Source organism: Sciurus carolinensis, chromosome 4, assembly GCF_902686445.1.
Source record: "Sciurus carolinensis chromosome 4, mSciCar1.2, whole genome shotgun sequence".
In the NCBI taxonomy this organism is placed as follows: Eukaryota; Metazoa; Chordata; class Mammalia; order Rodentia; family Sciuridae; genus Sciurus; species Sciurus carolinensis.
Genome location: NC_062216.1, coordinates 77,928,955 through 77,945,867, shown reverse-complemented (window position 1 = coordinate 77,945,867; position 16,913 = coordinate 77,928,955). Strand labels below are relative to the sequence as shown.

Sequence of the window (16,913 nt, the reverse complement as noted above, 5' to 3'; positions counted from 1 at the left end):
CTACTTCCTCTAGGAACTGTGCATTCACATTGCTGTGCTGTGAAAACCCCCCGTGGTTCCTGTGACCACTTTTGCTTTAATAACATCCAGGGATATCAATAAGAACATAATGTTTTAGGGCATGCGTAAATGTTTCAACAGCACCCAGGCATCCTCATTAGAACAGACCCAGTGAATCCTGAACAACCTTTCTGGATCTGAGCAGGCCGAGGGTCAATGTTCACTATGTGTCCATGTGCTATTCCCAATCCACTACAGTGTTCAGCAGAAATGAACCCTAAATCATCAAAACTTTAGCTAAATACCATACATAGGGACGTGAACATCATGATTTATGGTGTGTGGACTATGAAAACACTCAGACATAGCGAACATCTCTATTTTTGGTGCTGATACAAATGATACATGCGGGTACTACAACTGTCCCCCTGCTCACAACACCCAATATGAAGACACACTCACCCTCTCATCAACCAGACTGGTTAAAATACTGATGCAATTTGCATTATAATATCTGTGCTGAATGCTCAGCCAGCTTCCTGAACACTTGCCCAAGTCACATACTGTACCTCCTAGAAAGGAGCCACTGACAACCTCTTTCCCAATCCATCCTGCTGGGCTGGGGTCCCAAAAAGAAAGCAGAGATGCAAGACATCCTAGAGTGTCAGGTGTGAGGTCACCCAGCATGGAGATCAAAGGAACCACTGTTCTTCTCCTCCTTAAAAAGGGAGCTGCTGGGCTTCCCCCAGCACAGACGTGGGAGCAACTTCAGATCCTCCTCCAAGATGCTGGTGGTCCTGCTCACGGTGGCCTTGCTGGCCCTGAGCCCAACTCAGAGTTCAAGCGAAGGTATAAGGGAATGCAGCTGGTGGTGGTGGGTAGGGCTGGGGTTTGATTCTGCTGGGGGCCTAGGAGACCACACTGGAGAGAGAGAGAGGGAAGGAGAGAAGGAAGGAGATGAGAAGAAACACTGGACTGCAGACTTCTTACAACAGGAGTGAGACCACTTATATCCTCATTCCACATCAAAGCCTTAGATTTTACTTAAAATACAAGGGAATGGCATAAACACATTTGACTAGAAGTATGGTAAAGTAAATATTATCTTGCAGAAAAGCTTCTGTGCTATAAGGATGGAACTGCAAAGGGCAAGGTCAAATGTGGCGGTCAGATTGTGAAGACCACATGTCATTATTGAAATAGAAGTGGGTGCCGGCAGCCTTGATGTTGTGTGCATGGGCAAGGATGGAGAGAGACATATCTTCAGAGTTGAAGAAAAGACAACAATTATACTCTGTCCACATAAAGAGATAGAAATACCAGGGCCCTATATTCACATTTTACTCTCATCCATGTTCAATATTGCAATATGCTGTAAGAAGGAGCCAATGTTTACTGCTTGTTCCTCTCTTGAGAAAGCTTGTGAATGTAAGCAAAATTTTTGGAGTAAAGGATAAAATGCTGACAAAACGTGACACTGAAATACCCAGAATACTTAACAAATATTAGCAGTAAGTTTTGAGGGATTCTAAGAAGGACAAAATATAGTTGTTTGATTAAATGTGTATGAAATGGTTAAGACTCAGCATAGCAGCCACTAATCACACACTACTGATCCCTACAGTGTCCACAGTATCTCAAAGAGTGATGAGTGAGCTCACTTATAGGTTGTAAAGATTATGGGTAGAAGTCACACTTTCCTGTAGGACTCTTGGTGACCAAGTTTTCCCTTCCTTTGGTTTTATTTCCTTGAGGTCAGTTTTAAAGACTTTATCCCTACTGTCCCTTTAAGCCTAAATTACCCTCAATCAAGTTTTTCTTCCTACACTTCCTTAGGAATTATACCATTATTCTAAGTCATATTATTATCATTTTTCTTTGGGAGAATGACTAAATGCTAGTTCTCCCAAAGATAAAGGCAAACACTCCCATACCTAGAACTGCAGTCCATGTATAGGACTACCAACTTGGATAATGGGTCTCCCGTTAGTCTGCTTCTTCCCCATGAGAAGTGACTGCTGGGAGATGATGCATGAGGGGAAGGGTCCTAATTCTTGCTCCGCCTTGGTACTCAGAGTCACTTACCAGCCTTATTCTTCCCTGCTGTTCCTCTCAAGCATTGTATTGTTTCAGGATGAAATGCACAGATATAATCGTCTGTGTCTTTTTTTCCCACTCAGCTTAGACCCTGTGGTTGATCCAAAATTTGCTGCAGCTATTTAGGGGATCCTGTGGGCCATGACTTTGTGTTTCTCTTCTCTGCCTTACAATGTCCCCATGTAGGTCTAGCAGCCCTTATGACTATGTCCAAAAATATAACTGGCAGCATAACTGATATTAACAACCTTTCATTTTGTTTCTCTTCTGTGATTGGACATAGCCAAAACCTTCTCTTTTGATACTGAAGACTAAGAGCTTGTTTCAGAAGCCAGATGTGAGGTGCTCCATCTGATTTGTATACTGTTGAGAGGAGCTCTTCTTCATAAGGAGGGACAGGACATGGGGAGGCTGGCAATCCTCTTGGTAGAAATAGTCTGTGTGATAAGACAATACAGGGAATTGGCAAGGGGATTCTTTCCACCTCTAAGCTCATGCATTCTTCTGTCATATCCATACAGGTATTGAGGTGCAAAGCCAGAAACAGCACCTGCAGCCTCAGGGAGCACCTAATGGAGAATTCAGACCTAGACCACCTGCTGGTAATGGAAACCAGCAGGAAGGACCACAGCAGGGACCACCTCAGCAAGGAGGCCAGCAGCAACAGCAGCAGCCAAATGGCCCCCCTCGTCCTGGAAACCAGCAGGGACCACCCCAACAAGGAGGCCAGCAGCAACAGCAGCAGCCTAATGGCCCCCCTCGTCCTGGAAACCAGCAGGGACCACCCCAACAAGGAGGCCAGCAGCAACAGCAGCAGCCTAATGGCCCCCCTCGTCCTGGAAACCAGCAGGGACCACCCCAACAAGGAGGCCAGCAGCAGCAGCAGCAGCAGCAGCCAAGTCGCCCCCCTCGTCCTGGAAACCAGCAGGGACCACCCCAACAAGGAGGCCAGCAGCGTCATCGTCGCTCTCCCCATCCTGGAAACCAACAGGGACCTCCTCAGCAGCAGCAGCCTAATGGCCCCCCTCGTCCTGGAAACCAGCAGGGACCACCCCAACAAGGAGGCCAGCAGCAACAGCAGCAGCCTAATGGCCCCCCTCGTCCTGGAAACCAGCAGGGACCACCCCAACAAGGAGGCCAGCAGCAGCAGCAGCAGCCTAATGGCCCCTCTCGTCCTGGAAACCAGCAGGGACCACCTCAGCAAGGAGGCCAGCAGCAGCAACAGCAACCAAATGGCCCCCCTCGTCCTGGAAACCAGCAGGGACCACCCCAACAAGGAGGTCAGCAACAGCAGCAGCAGCAGCAGCCAAATCGCCCCCCTCGTCCTGGAAACCAGCAGGGACCACCCCAACAAGGAGGTCAGCAACAGCAGCAGCAACCAAATGGCCCCCCTCGTCCTGGAAACCAGCAGGGACCACCCCAACAAGGAGGCCAGCAGCAACAGCAGCAGCAGCAGCCAAATCGCCCCCCTCGTCCTGGAAACCAGCAGGGACCACCCCAACAAGGAGGCCAGCAGCAGCAGCAGCAACCAAATGGCCCCCCTCGTCCTGGAAACCAGCAGGGACCACCCCAACAAGGAGGCCAGCAGCAGCAGCAGCAGCAACAGCCAAATCGCCCCCCTCGTCCTGGAAACCAGCAGGGACCACCACAACAAGGAGGCCAGCAGCAGCAGCAGCAGCAACAGCCAAATCGCCCCCCTCGTCCTGGAAACCAACAATGACTGCTTTAATCAGGAGGTAATCAGAACCATGGCCCCCCATTTCATCCTGGATTACCCTAGGAGCACCACCATTCTCCCCTGGGATAGATCAAAAAGTCCTCTATGAGGATGGCTTTCTTCCTCATTTATTATTTTTATAATTGCAGAATATGCCATTTTGTAATTTTTCAATTATTGCTTCAATCCAACCCTTTGAGTGTACACCTGCCTTGTTTCTGTATCACTCACTTTTATAGGTATATTTTGCAGAGACAATCATTGTAACCATAGCCTTGATGATTTTCAATAAGAACCAAAAAACAAACCCAGTCACATCTTTATTTCTTCAGATTACAAGCAAAAATTTCAAGCATACGACATGCTAGCTGCCTACTAAGAATGAATAATCAAATTAAGAAAGAAACAGGGGAAGGAGGAGTCGGGCAGGAGGTGGGCTGTCACCTTGCCTCCCTTCAGTTACACCAACAAGGGCAGGTCATCTCCTACCATATCAAGTGTCCTCTGCAACCTTCTTTCTTTCTTGTTTCAGACACCAAAACAGAAGATGATGTCCTTCACAGTGTTATGCCTTTACAATGATGGAATCATAGCTCTATCTTCTATATCCCAATAAAAAAATCAGCAGACCATTCCGGATTTCTGTCTCTTTCTGGGGTTGGACGGTATGAAATTTGGGGGCTATACATACAATGTAAGAAAATCTAGGACCCCTCCCATGGGTGCTTCCAACAAGCTTCCCACCTCCTTCAACCACAAGCCAGTTGCCAGGCAGAAGACTTCCATTTTCCTCTAACATCTCTCCATTCTAGAGGACAAATACAATTTTTCAAATTATATTTACAGTGTTCACTAATCCTTATAATTTTAGAAAAACAATATATAATAAATATATATATTTTAACAATACGTAATAAATGTGAGGCAATTGTACTTCATAGATCCACTTGCCAGAGACATGATTCACTCTTCTCATATAGTTGGTTTCTGTACTTTTTCTACTTGTGATTTTCATAAATTAATTAGAATTCTTGACTCTCAGTGACTTTAGTTGTGTGAAGCAAGTGCTTAGTTGTAGTACAATTATTTGATTTAGCGTTGATTACGTATATTAACACAGTACAAAGTCTTTCATGTTTTCTAATAAGAAGACAATACATTTGTATTAGGAAATTGGTATTTTTTCTTAGTCTCATATGCGGTTTGAATGAGAACTGGAAAATGTTCTAGCAGACGCAAACATTATCATTGTACAAAAGTTCATTTAAACACTTTTATTATTTACAAGCCTATTTATTTGTTATTAACAATTATGCTTGCCTTACTCATAAACATTCTGTGACATTTGACACAGCTACCCATCATCTCCAGTTAACTCTGTGTGCAGTTTTGCCTATTAAGCAGTGGTCATCAGAGTGAGACTCATAAAAAATTTAAATACATGTCGTTGTCCTTGAGAATCAAGTTGCTGTTTTTACACTTTTGCTTCAGCATAAACTTCCATTTTGAGGGAGTAAACATGTTAGTACTTTCTGATATGATGAGACTTCTATCAAATGGAAATTTTATGTCCTTCTTTAAAGAAAAAGAAAGAAGAGCAAAGAGTTTTGGGGGAGTTATGCTGTTATCACCCTCTGGAGTGACAAAAGTCTAGAGTCATCTCCAGTAACAAAGCATTAATATTCAGCCTTTGAGCAGAAATTACCAAGTAGACAGCATGCTTCCCGAATAGCTTTTTCTCAATTGCCCCCAAAAAGTTTCCATGTAAAAATGCATATGAGTGACTTCTTATTTTCTCACTGTTGTTTGATAGATATGAAGTAACGGATCCTGCTTTTCCACTTGCACATTTATTCTTTGGTTGAGCACAGTGTTGTGCAATCTTAACATTCAGTATGGTTGTAAAAACTCAGAACAAAAATTATGTGTGCTCATATAATTCTGAAAGCAAATTAGTTACAAAAAGACATTTTCCTTAAATAAAAAATTAAGCTAGTTTTATTTGCTGAAGACTTGCTCAATTCACAGGTACTTGTAAAGCATTTCAAGTTAACTTTTGTAATCCTGAGAGAAAATTGTACATTTACATAAACACTTTTCTTTTGACAATTAGAGCTCTTTTATCTAGTCATAGGGCAGTACCATCTATGCTTGAAAAATATTGCACATATGAAACATTTACTTGAACTTATATAAATATACAGATTTTTAACAGATCTTATTTTCATTTAGTATTTTACAAAGCTACATGACATGTATAAATATATCCCATATTTTTCCTGTAGCATTTGAGATTCCGCATGTTTTTCCCTTTTATGATACACACAAGTAATATTTTTAGAATAAAAATTTCTCTTTGGCCATGATAGTCTTCAATTATTTTCATTAGTTCATTTCTGTCTCTAAAAAAGTACAATTTCCACGATGGAAGAGAAATTGAGTCCCTGGATTGAAATTAGCTCATTATTGCCTTTCATTGGATCTTATCCTGTATAGAAACCTCTTTCCTGGAGCCAGTGTGACTTTTGAACTGAGAATATAAGTAATAAGTGTTGGTGAGGATGTGGGGGAAAAGAGACACTCACACTCATACATTGCTGGTGGGACTATAAATTGGTGCAACCACTCTGGAAAAAATATTCATCATCTCTAGCAATTAGAGAAATGCACATCAAAACTAAGATTTTATCTCACCCCAGTCAGAATGGCAATCATCAAGAATACAAGCAATAATAAATGTTGACAAGTCCCACTACACTGGTAGTGAATTGGTGTAACTACTGTGGAAAGCAGTATGGAGAGTCCTCAGAAAACTTGAAATGGAACCACCACTTGACCTAGTGATCCCACTCCTCAGTTTATACCCAAAGGACTTTAAATCAGCATACTACAGTGACATAGCCACGTAAATGTTCATAGTGACTCAATTCATAATAGCTAAGCTATGGAACCAATCTATGTGCCCTTCAACAGATGAATGGATAAAGAAAATGTCTTATGTATACATGATGCAATATTACCCCACCATAAAAAATGACTATGATTTTTGCCAGTAAATGGATAAATCTGAAGATTATCATGCTAAATGAAATAAACCAATTCCAATAAACCAAAAGTTGAATGTTCTCTTCGATATGTGGATGCTAACATGCAAAAAAATGGGGATGGGGAAGAATAGAAGTTCAGTGGATTAGACAAAGGGGAATAAAGGGAAACAATGGGGGGATAGGGACAGGAAAGACAGTAAAATGAATCTGACATAATTTTCCTATGTTCATATGTGAATATACCACATGAATCTCTACATCATGTAAAACATCAAGAATGGGATCTTAAGCTATACTCCATATAATACCTCAAAATACACTCTACTGTTACATATGCCTAAAAACAACAAAGAAAAATAAATAAATAAATTTCAAAACTTTAAAAAATGCTCAAATACATTTGGGCAACTTGACACTAGTATGGCATTCATATTTAAGAGACATTTCAGTGATGACCTCTGCTATGGTTGGAAATGGTTTGAGTATCCACCAAGGATCATATACTGTAATTTAATTTAATTGCGAGGTAGTTGGAGGATGGATTTGTCATCTGAGATCTACTGGTGATGACCTTTACATGTTCGAGGAGAAGCACTGAGCACAGGGTTTGCATGTGGTTCTCCTGCAGATTACATTCTTGTTATTAGAACAGTTAAAATATAAACCTGAGCACTTTAAAATTATCAAGAGTTTATCCAATCTCTTCACTCTCAGTCTGTTTGGACTTAGCGTTTCTTGTAAGCAACAGACAGTAAAGTCTTTTTTCTTTTTTTATACAATCAGTTAATATTTTAAGGTCAAATTTAGTCCATTTAAATTGAGGAAATCATTCATGGGTAAGGACTTATAAAACCCATTTCATTATGTGGTTTTTAATTTCATTCCAGTTACTTCTTTCTTCTCTTCTTATAGCCTTCTGTGTTGTTAAGATAGTTGGTAGTGTGTTTTTATTCTTTTATTTTTTAAGTTTTTTTTTTTCAATATTTTTGAGATGTACTGTTACTTCATAGGACTTTTTTTATTGTAAACAAATGGGATACATGTTGTTTCTCTGTACATGGAGTAAAGGCATACCATTTGTGTAATCATAAATTTACATAGGGTAATGTTGATTGATTCATTCTGTTATTTTTTCCCTTGCCCCTCACCCCTCCCACCCCTCTTTTCCCTCTATACGGTCCCTCCTTCCTCCATTCTTGCCACCCTCCCTAACCCTAACCCTAAACCTACGCCTAACCCTAACAATAACCCCTCCCACCCCCCATTATGTGTCATCATCCGCTTATCAGCGAGATCATTCTTCCTTTGTTTTTTTGAGATTGGCTTGTCTCACTTAGCATGATATTCTCCAATTTCATCCATTTGCCTGCAAATGACATAATTTTATCATTCTTTATGGTGGAGTAATATTCCATTGTACATATATACCACAGTTTCTTTATCCATTCATCAATTGAAGGACATCTAGGTTGGTTCCACAATCTGGCTATTGTGAATTGAGCAGCTATGAACATTGATGTGGCTGTATCTCTGTAGTATGCTGATTTTAAGTCCTTTAGATATAGGCCAAGGAGTGGGATAGCTGGGTCAAATGGTGGTTCCATTCCAAGCTTTCTGAGGAATCTCCAAACTGTTATCCAGAGTGGCTGCACTAATTTGCAGCCCCAGCAGCAATGTATGAGTGTACCTTTTCTCCCACATTCTTCCAACACCTATTGTTGCTTGTGTTCTTGATAATCGCCATTCTAATTGGAGTGAGATGGAATCTTAGGGTAGTTTTGATTTGCATTTCTCTTATTACTAGAGATGTTGAACATTTTTTCATATATCCGTTGATTGCTTGTAGATCTTCTTCTGTGAAGTGTCTGTTCATTTCCTTAGCCCATTTGAGATTGAATTATTTGTATTCTTGGTATAGAGGTTTTTGAGTTCTTTATATATTCTGGAAATTAGTGCTTTATCTCAAGTATGAGTGGCAAAGATTCTCTCCCACTCTGTAGGCTCTCTCTTCATGTTACTGATAGTTTCCTCTGCTGAGAAAGCTTTTTATTTTGAATCTATCCCAGTTGTTGATTCTTGCTTTTATTTCTTCTGCTATGGGAGTCCAGTTAAGGAAATCTGATCCGAAGCGACATGTTGAAGATTTGGACCTACTTTTTCTTCTATAAGATGAAGGGTCTCTGGTCTGATTCCAAGGTCCTCGATCATTGGGAGTTCAGTTTTGTGCAGGGTGAGAGATAGGGGTTTAGTTTCATTCTGTTGCATATGGATTTCCAGTTTTCCCAGCACCATTTGTTGAAGAGGCTATTTTTTCTCCATTACATATTTTTGATCCCTTTGTCTAGTATGAGAAAATTGTATTTATTTGGGTTTGTGTCCATGTTCTTTATTCTGTACCATTGATCTACCCGCCTATTTTGGTACCAATACCATGCCGTTTTTGTTACTATTGTTTTGTAGTCGAGTTGAAGATCTGGAATTGCGATACCCCCTGCTTCGCTCTTGCTACTGAGGATTGCTTTAGCTATTCTGGGTTTTTTATTCTTCCAGATGAATTTCATAATTGCTTGCTCTATTTCTGTAAAGTATGTCAGTGGGATTTTAATTGGAATTGCATTGAATCTGTATAGCACTTTTGGTCATAGGCCATTTTGACAATATTAATTCTTCCTATCCAAGAACATGGGAGTTCTTTCCATCTTCTAAGGTTTTCTTGAATTTCTTTCTTTAGTGTTCTGTAGTTCTCATTGTAGAGGTCTTTCACCTCTTTTGTGAGATTGATTCCCAAGTATTTTATTTTTTCCAAGGCTATTGTGAATGGTGTAGTTTTCCTAACTTCTCTTTCTGAAGATTCATCACTTATGTATAAAAATGCATTGGATTTATGAGCATTGATCTTGTAACCTGCTACTTTACTGAGTTCACTTATGAGTTCTAAAAGTTTTCTGGTGGAATTTCCCAGTTCCTCTAAATATGTAATCATGTCATCAGCAAATAAGGATAGTTTGAGTTCTTCTTTTCCTTTTCATATCCCTTTAATTTCTTTGGTCTGTCTAATTGCTCTGGCTAGAGTTTCAAGGACAATGTTGAATAGAAATGGTGAAAGAGGGCATCCCTGCCTTGTTCCAGTTTTTAGGGGGAAAGCTTTCAGTTTTTCACCATTTAGAATGATATTGGCCATGGGATTAGCGTAGATGGCCTTTACAATGTTAAGGAATGTTCCCATTACCCCAATTTTTTCTAGTGTTTTGAGCATGAAGGGGTGCTATATTTTATCAAATGCTTTTTCTGCATCTATTGAAATAATCATGTGATTCTTAACTTTAAGTCTGTTGATATGGTGAATGACATTTATTGATTTCCGGATGTTGAACCAACCTTGCATCCCTGGGATAAAACCCACTTGATCGTGGTGCACTATCTTTTTAATATATTTTTGTATGTGATTTGGTTGAGAATTTTTGCGTTGATGTTCATTAAGGATATTGGCCTGAAATTTTCTTTCCTTGATTGTCTCTGTCTGGTTTAGGTATCCGGGTGATATTGGCTTTATAGAATGAGTTTGGGAGGGTTCTCTCCTCTTCTATTTCATGAAATACTTTGAGGAGTATTGGAATGAGGTCATCTTTAAAGGTTTTGTAGAACTCGGCTGAGAACCCATCTGGTCCTGGACTTTTCTTTGTTGGTAGGCTTTTGATGACCTCTTCTACTTCATTGCTTGAAATTGATTTATTTAAGTTGTGTATGTCCTCCTCGTTCAGTTTAGGTAATTCTTATGTCTCTAGATATGTGTTGATGTCTTTGAGGTTTTCTGTTTCATTGGAGTATAGATTTTCAAAATATCTTCTAATTATGCTTTGTATTTCACTCGTATCTGTAGTGATATTTCCTTGTTCATTCCAAATTTTAGTAATGTGAGTTTTTTCTCTGTTAGTGTAGCTAAGGTTTATCAATTTTGTTTATTTTTTCAAGAACCAACTTTTAATTTTGTTAAATTTTTTGATTGTTCTTTTCTTTCAATTTCGTTGATTTCAGCTCTGATTTTAACTATTTCCTGTCTTCCGCTACTTTTGGTGTTGCTCTGCTCTTCTTTTCTAGGGTTTTGAGCTGTAGTGTTAAGTCTGTTTATTTGTTGATTTTTACTTCTTTTATTGAATGCACTCCATGAAATAAATCTTCCTTTAAGTACTGCTTTCATAGTGATCCAGAGATTTTGATATGATGTGTCTTTGTTCTCATTTACTTCTAAGAATTTTTATTTTCCCTCCTGTTGTCTTATTATCCATTCATCATATAATAGTGTATTATTTAATCTCCAGGTATTGGAGAAGTTTCTGTTTTTTATTCTGTCATTTATTTCTAATTTCAATCCATTATGATCTGATAGAATACAAGGTAGTATCTCTATCTTCTTGTATTTGCTAACAGTAGCTTTGTGGCATAAAATATGGTCTATTTTGGAGTAGGATCCATGTGCTGCTGAGAAGAAAGTGTATTCATTCTTTGTTGGATGGTATATTCTATATATGTCCATTAAGTCTAAATTGTTGATTGTGTTATTCACATCTATGGTTTCGTTATTCCATTTTTGTTTGGAAGATCTATCCAGTGGTGAGAGAGGTGTGTTAAAGTAGCCTAGCATTGTTGTGTTTTGATCTATTTGATTTCTGGAATTGAGAAGGATTTGTTTGACGTACATGGATGAGCCACTGTTTGGGGCATAGACATTTATGATTGTTATGTCTTGCTGATTTATGCTTCCCTTAAGCAGCATGTAATGTCCTTATTCATCCCTTCTGACTAGTTTTGGCTTGAAGTCCACATTATCTGAAATGAGGATGGATACTCCAGCTTGTTTGCTGTGTTCATGTGCATGGTATGTTTTTTTCACATCCTTTCACCTTTACTCTGTGGGTATCGCTTTCTATGAGATGAGTCTCTTGCAGGCAGCATATTGTTGGATTTTTCTTTTTAATCCAATCTGCCAGTCTATGTCTTTTGATTGATGAGTTCAGGCCATTAACATTCAGGGTTATTATTGTGATATGATTTGTATTCCCAGTCATTGGACTCATATTTGTTTTTTGACATGATTTGGTTTCTCCTTTATTTGGCTATTCCTTTAGGCTAATCCCTCCTGTTGCTGATTGGCATCGTTGTTTTTCATCTCTTTCTCATGTAATACTTTGCTGAGAATGTTCCGTAATGCCAGCTTTCTTTTTGTAAATTCTTTAGCTTTTGTTTATCTTGGACGGATTTTATTTCATTGTCAAATCTGAAAGTAAGTTTTGCTGGGTATACGATTCTTGGTTGGCATCCGTTTTCTTTCAGTGCTTGGTAAATGTTGTTCCAGGCCCTTCTAGCTTTTAGGGTCTGAATTGAAAAATCTGCTGATATTCTTAGTGGTTTCCCCCTGAATGTAATTTGATTCTTTTCTCTTGCAGCCTTTAAAATTCTGTCTTTATTTTGTATGTTAGGTATTTTCATAATACTGTGCCTTGGTTGGGTCTGTTGTGATTTTGTATATTTGGAGTCCTATAAGCCTCTTGTACTTGGTTTTCCATTTCATTCTTCAGATGTGGGAAATTTTCTGATATTATTTCATTGAATAGATTGTTCATTCCTTTGGTTTGTTTCTCTAAGCCTTCCTCAATCCCAATAATTCTTAAATTTGGCCTTTTCATGATATTCCATAATTCTTGTAGATTCTGTTCATGATTTCTTACTATCTTCTCTGTTTGGTCAACTTGGTTTTAAAGATTAAATATTTTGTCTTCAATGTCTGAGGTTCTGTCTTCCTGGTGTTCTATCCTATTGGTTATGCTTTCTATGGAGTTTTTAACTTGGTTTATTGTTTCCTTCATTTCAAGGATTTTCTGTGTTTTTTTTTCAGTATCTCTAACTCTTTATTGAAATGATCTTTTGCTTCCCGTATTTGCTCTTTTAACTGTTGATTGGTGCGAGCCTTTAAAGCCCACATTTGCTGTTTCATCTCTTCCTTCCATGACTGTCTTTGCTCTTTCATCTCCATGCTTGCTTCCCTGATTGTTTTAATTATGTACATTCTGAACTCCCTTTCTGACATTTCTTCTGCTGTGCTGTCATTGGGTTTTATTGATGTATTATCTAGGTTTGTTTGGGACATTTTCTTCCTTTGTTTTCTCATATTGGTCAGATGTCAGTGGGACTCTGAAATATTGCAGATTTCCTCTATTGGCTTATAGCGTCCCTGTAGATTTCCAGTATATCACCTCCTAGCCTTCAGTAGCCTGAAGTCTTGGATGAACTTGATAATGCAGTGCTTCCGAAGAAAGCTGCCCCTAGTCCGCTACTTGGTCCAGGGCTGGAGGTTGGTTCTGCGTGGAAATCCTCTCAATGGCGGTCCTGCTCCTGGAAGTTGGCTATAGACAGGGCCTGCCCCTGCCTGAGGGAACCAGACTGCTCTGGGAAAGCCTCTCCCTGTCCTGCCTTGGTCCCAGAAGCCACCTGCGGCCTGGGACCCGTTGCTGGGTTCAGGGCTTGGGGTTGGCTCTGTTCGGAAAAGCTCCCACTGGACGGGCCTGCTCTGAGAACCTGGCTGTGGACTGGTCCTGCCATGGGAGGTAGTAGTGTTGCATTGGGAAGTCTCTTGCTGCCTTGCCCTGGTTTGAGAAGCTGCCTATAGCCGGGGCCCACGCTGGGTCCGGGGATTTGGGGTTGGCTCTGTGCCAAAAAGCTCTCACTGGGCGGGCCTGCTCCTAGAAGCTGACTGTGGATCACGCCTGCTGCCAGAGAGCGCAGGGCTGTTTGGGGAAGACTCTCGCTGCCCTGCCCTGCTCTGAGAATCTGCCCCCTGTCCCGGCCTGCGGCCCGGCAAGCTTCACCCGGTGGGAGAGACTCACCCTGCGGCTCTATGTTGGTCCAAGTCTCTCAATACCTCCATTTCTTGAATCCTGAGTTCTGCAGTGATGGGAGATGCAGTCACCCTCTAGTCCGCCATCTTAAGTTTTTTAATTACACACTTTAGCTTGGCGGCTACCTTGCGGCTCACACACCATATTTTGATTATAAGGAGCTATTTTGAAACTATAACAACACAATATAATTTTGAAGAAAAAACAAGAGAAAAAGAAACAGAAAATATACTAATTAAAATTTCAAAACTTGCTATCCCTTAGTCCCTGCATTTTGAGTCTTTGATGTTCCAATTTACACATCATTCTTAATTGTTTTGAATTTTATTCTTCACAGTAAAGACATCAGGGGCTTACACACCATGTTACAATGTCCCAGCATTTTCAGTTTTCCTGTACAGCTACTCTCAGTAGTGAGCTTTATACCTTCTCACATTTCCTTCTTAGCAATAACAATCTCTTTCTACCACTTTGAGGAACTCCCACTGGCATTTCCTGTGGGTCAGGTCTGGTGCCCATATAACATCTCACCTTCTGTTTGTGTGGGCATGTCTTCGTTACTCTTTCATTTCTAAATGAAGCATTGCTGGGTACAACATTCTTAGTTGGCAGGTTTTATCCTATAGCACTGTGAAAACCTTCATGTGACTATTTTCTGGCCTGATAGGTTTCTCTGGAGGATTTTGCTGCCAGGCAAGTTGGAGCACATGTTAGGTGGCTTTTCATTATTTTCCATTGCTGCCTTGAGAATCCTCTCTTCAACTTTCACCTTGAGATCTTGATTACAATATTACTTGGTTTGGACTTGAGTTATAGCTGAACTTTGATTGACTTCTTTGAATCCATATATTTGTGCTCTTGTCTAGGAGTGGAAGTTCTGTTATGATCTCCTTGAATAAATTTTCAAAAGCTTGGGTATTCTCAAGTCCCTCTTCAATCCCAAAATCCTAAATACTTGCTTTTAATGCTATCCCATGGTTCCCACAATCTTTCTTCATTCCTCTGTATTTTTTCCTTCTTTCTCCTCTTAACCATGTACTTTCAAGTAGCTCATTCTCCAGTTCACTAGTTTTCTCTTTTGCTTAATCTATTCTGTTATCAATATTTTTTATTTCATTTTTTTCATCTCCAAAATTTGTTTGATTTTTTAATCACTTTCATCTCTCTGCTAAGACTTTGTCAGGGTATTGACTCATTTCTCTGGGTCCTCTTGGAGCTCACTGAGTGTCCTTTAAAGTATGTCTGTTAAATTCTCCATGTAAGAGTTCGCCCTTACTGGACAGTTTCCAACTTTTATTTTGATTGTTAGTTGGGGCTGTGGTTCCTGAGAGTTCTTGGTGCTTGTTGGTATGTGATGTGGTCTGCTTTTCTCTGCCTGTCTTTCTAGAAATTCAGTTTGACTTTTCTTTCCTCTGAGTCTTTAGTCACTTCTGCTAATCCAACACTTGATTGTTGCCTAAGTGCCTTTTTTGTCATGATTTTCCTAATTTTTAGTGCATATTAATTATACAGGAGAAGGGGTTTCACCTGGCATTTTTGCACATGTGCAGAACATGCTTGATCATTACCATCTCCGTTATACTCTCTGACATTACCCTGAATGATCCATTTCCCCTTTTCTAACAGTCTTCATTCTACTTTCACGTCAATTTATTTTTTTCCTGAAGATTGCACATATGCAAGAAAAATAAAATGCAATACTTTTTTCTCAGTATGGCTTATTTTGCTTAATGTGATGATCTCTATTTCCATCCATTTTCCTGCAAATGAGGTGATATCATTCTTTGAAATAGCTGAGTAATGCTCCATTGTGTACACATACCATGTTTCTTTACACATTCATCCACTGAAAGGCACCTAGGTTGCTTCCATAACTTGGTTGTGTGCTGTACTAAACTTGGGTATGTGGTATTTCTATAGCATGTTGCCTTGTTTATTCAGGTATGTACTGAAGAGTGGTAGAGCTACTCATATGGTAGTTCTGTTTTAGTTTTTTGAGTAACTTCCATACTAATTTCCATAGTGGCTGTACTAATTTACATCCTCACCAGCAGAGTCTAAGTTTTCTTGCCACCCCTCATCCTCACCAGCATTTATTATTTGTATTATTGATGATTGCCTTTTTGACTTGGGTGAGACAGGATCTCAATGTACTTTTGATTTGCAATTCCCTGATGGATAAAGATGTTCAACAATATTTTCTACAAATCTTTTCCATTTTTCCTTATTTTGAGAATTATTTGAACAGTTCACTTGTCTATTTATTGATTGGGATTTGTGGTGTGTGTGTGTGTGTGTGTGTGCATGTGTGTGTGTGTGTGTGCATTTTTAATTTTTTATACATTCTGGATATTAATCGTCTGTTGGAAGAGTAGCTGGGAAAGTTTTTCTCCCATTCTGCAGGTCCTGTCTTTACTCTGTAGTTGCCCTTGCTGTGCAGAAACTTTTAAATCTGATGTTATCCCATTTGTCTATTCTTACTATTATTTCCTGAGCTATAGGAACCCTATTTAGGAAAGTATTGCAGTCCCTATATCATGAAGTGTTTCCCCTGTTTTCTACTAGCAGTTTCAAATTTCAGATAATAAACTTATGACTTTGATCCATTTGAGTTGATTCTTAGAGTAAAATCTAATTTCAATCTTTTACATATTAGATAATTGAGTTTTCTCAACAATATTTGTTGAAGAGGCTGTCTTTTCTCCAAAGTATGTTTTTGGCACCTTTGGCAAAAATTAGATGACCTTACACACATGGGTTTATTTTCCATGGAGTCAGCCTTTCATGTGTTGTGACCATTCCAGCAGTAGAGGGCAATCCAAGCACAAATTTGCCCTCAATCTATAGTTAGTGTGTGAAGCATAAATTGACTGAGCACCAAAAAATCATAGTCAGTCCTTGCAACATTCTATCTGGGGTTTGGGAGGACACAGAGTCTTTATCAAAGGTCACTTATTTCATGGCAGAATTTTGTTCTGCTCTGGGAAGAATCACCTTGGAGTGACTAGTCCCAGGTCACTATACCAGATCTATGATCATGAATGCTACATGCTGTTACATCCAAAACCCAAAGTTCACTAAGACAAGTGAAGCACTGGGTAGGACCAATACATTCTCTTTATTTACTTCTCACTGCCTAAGTGGACTTGTGGGTCAACA

General features: G+C 39.6%; 1 pseudogene; it reads left to right on the top strand.

Moving 5' to 3' along the window:
- The first annotated feature begins 776 nt into the window (after nucleotides 1-776).
- Nucleotides 777-16,913, top strand: part of LOC124982790 (microfibrillar-associated protein 1-like) — a 30,289-nt pseudogene continuing 14,152 nt past the window's right edge.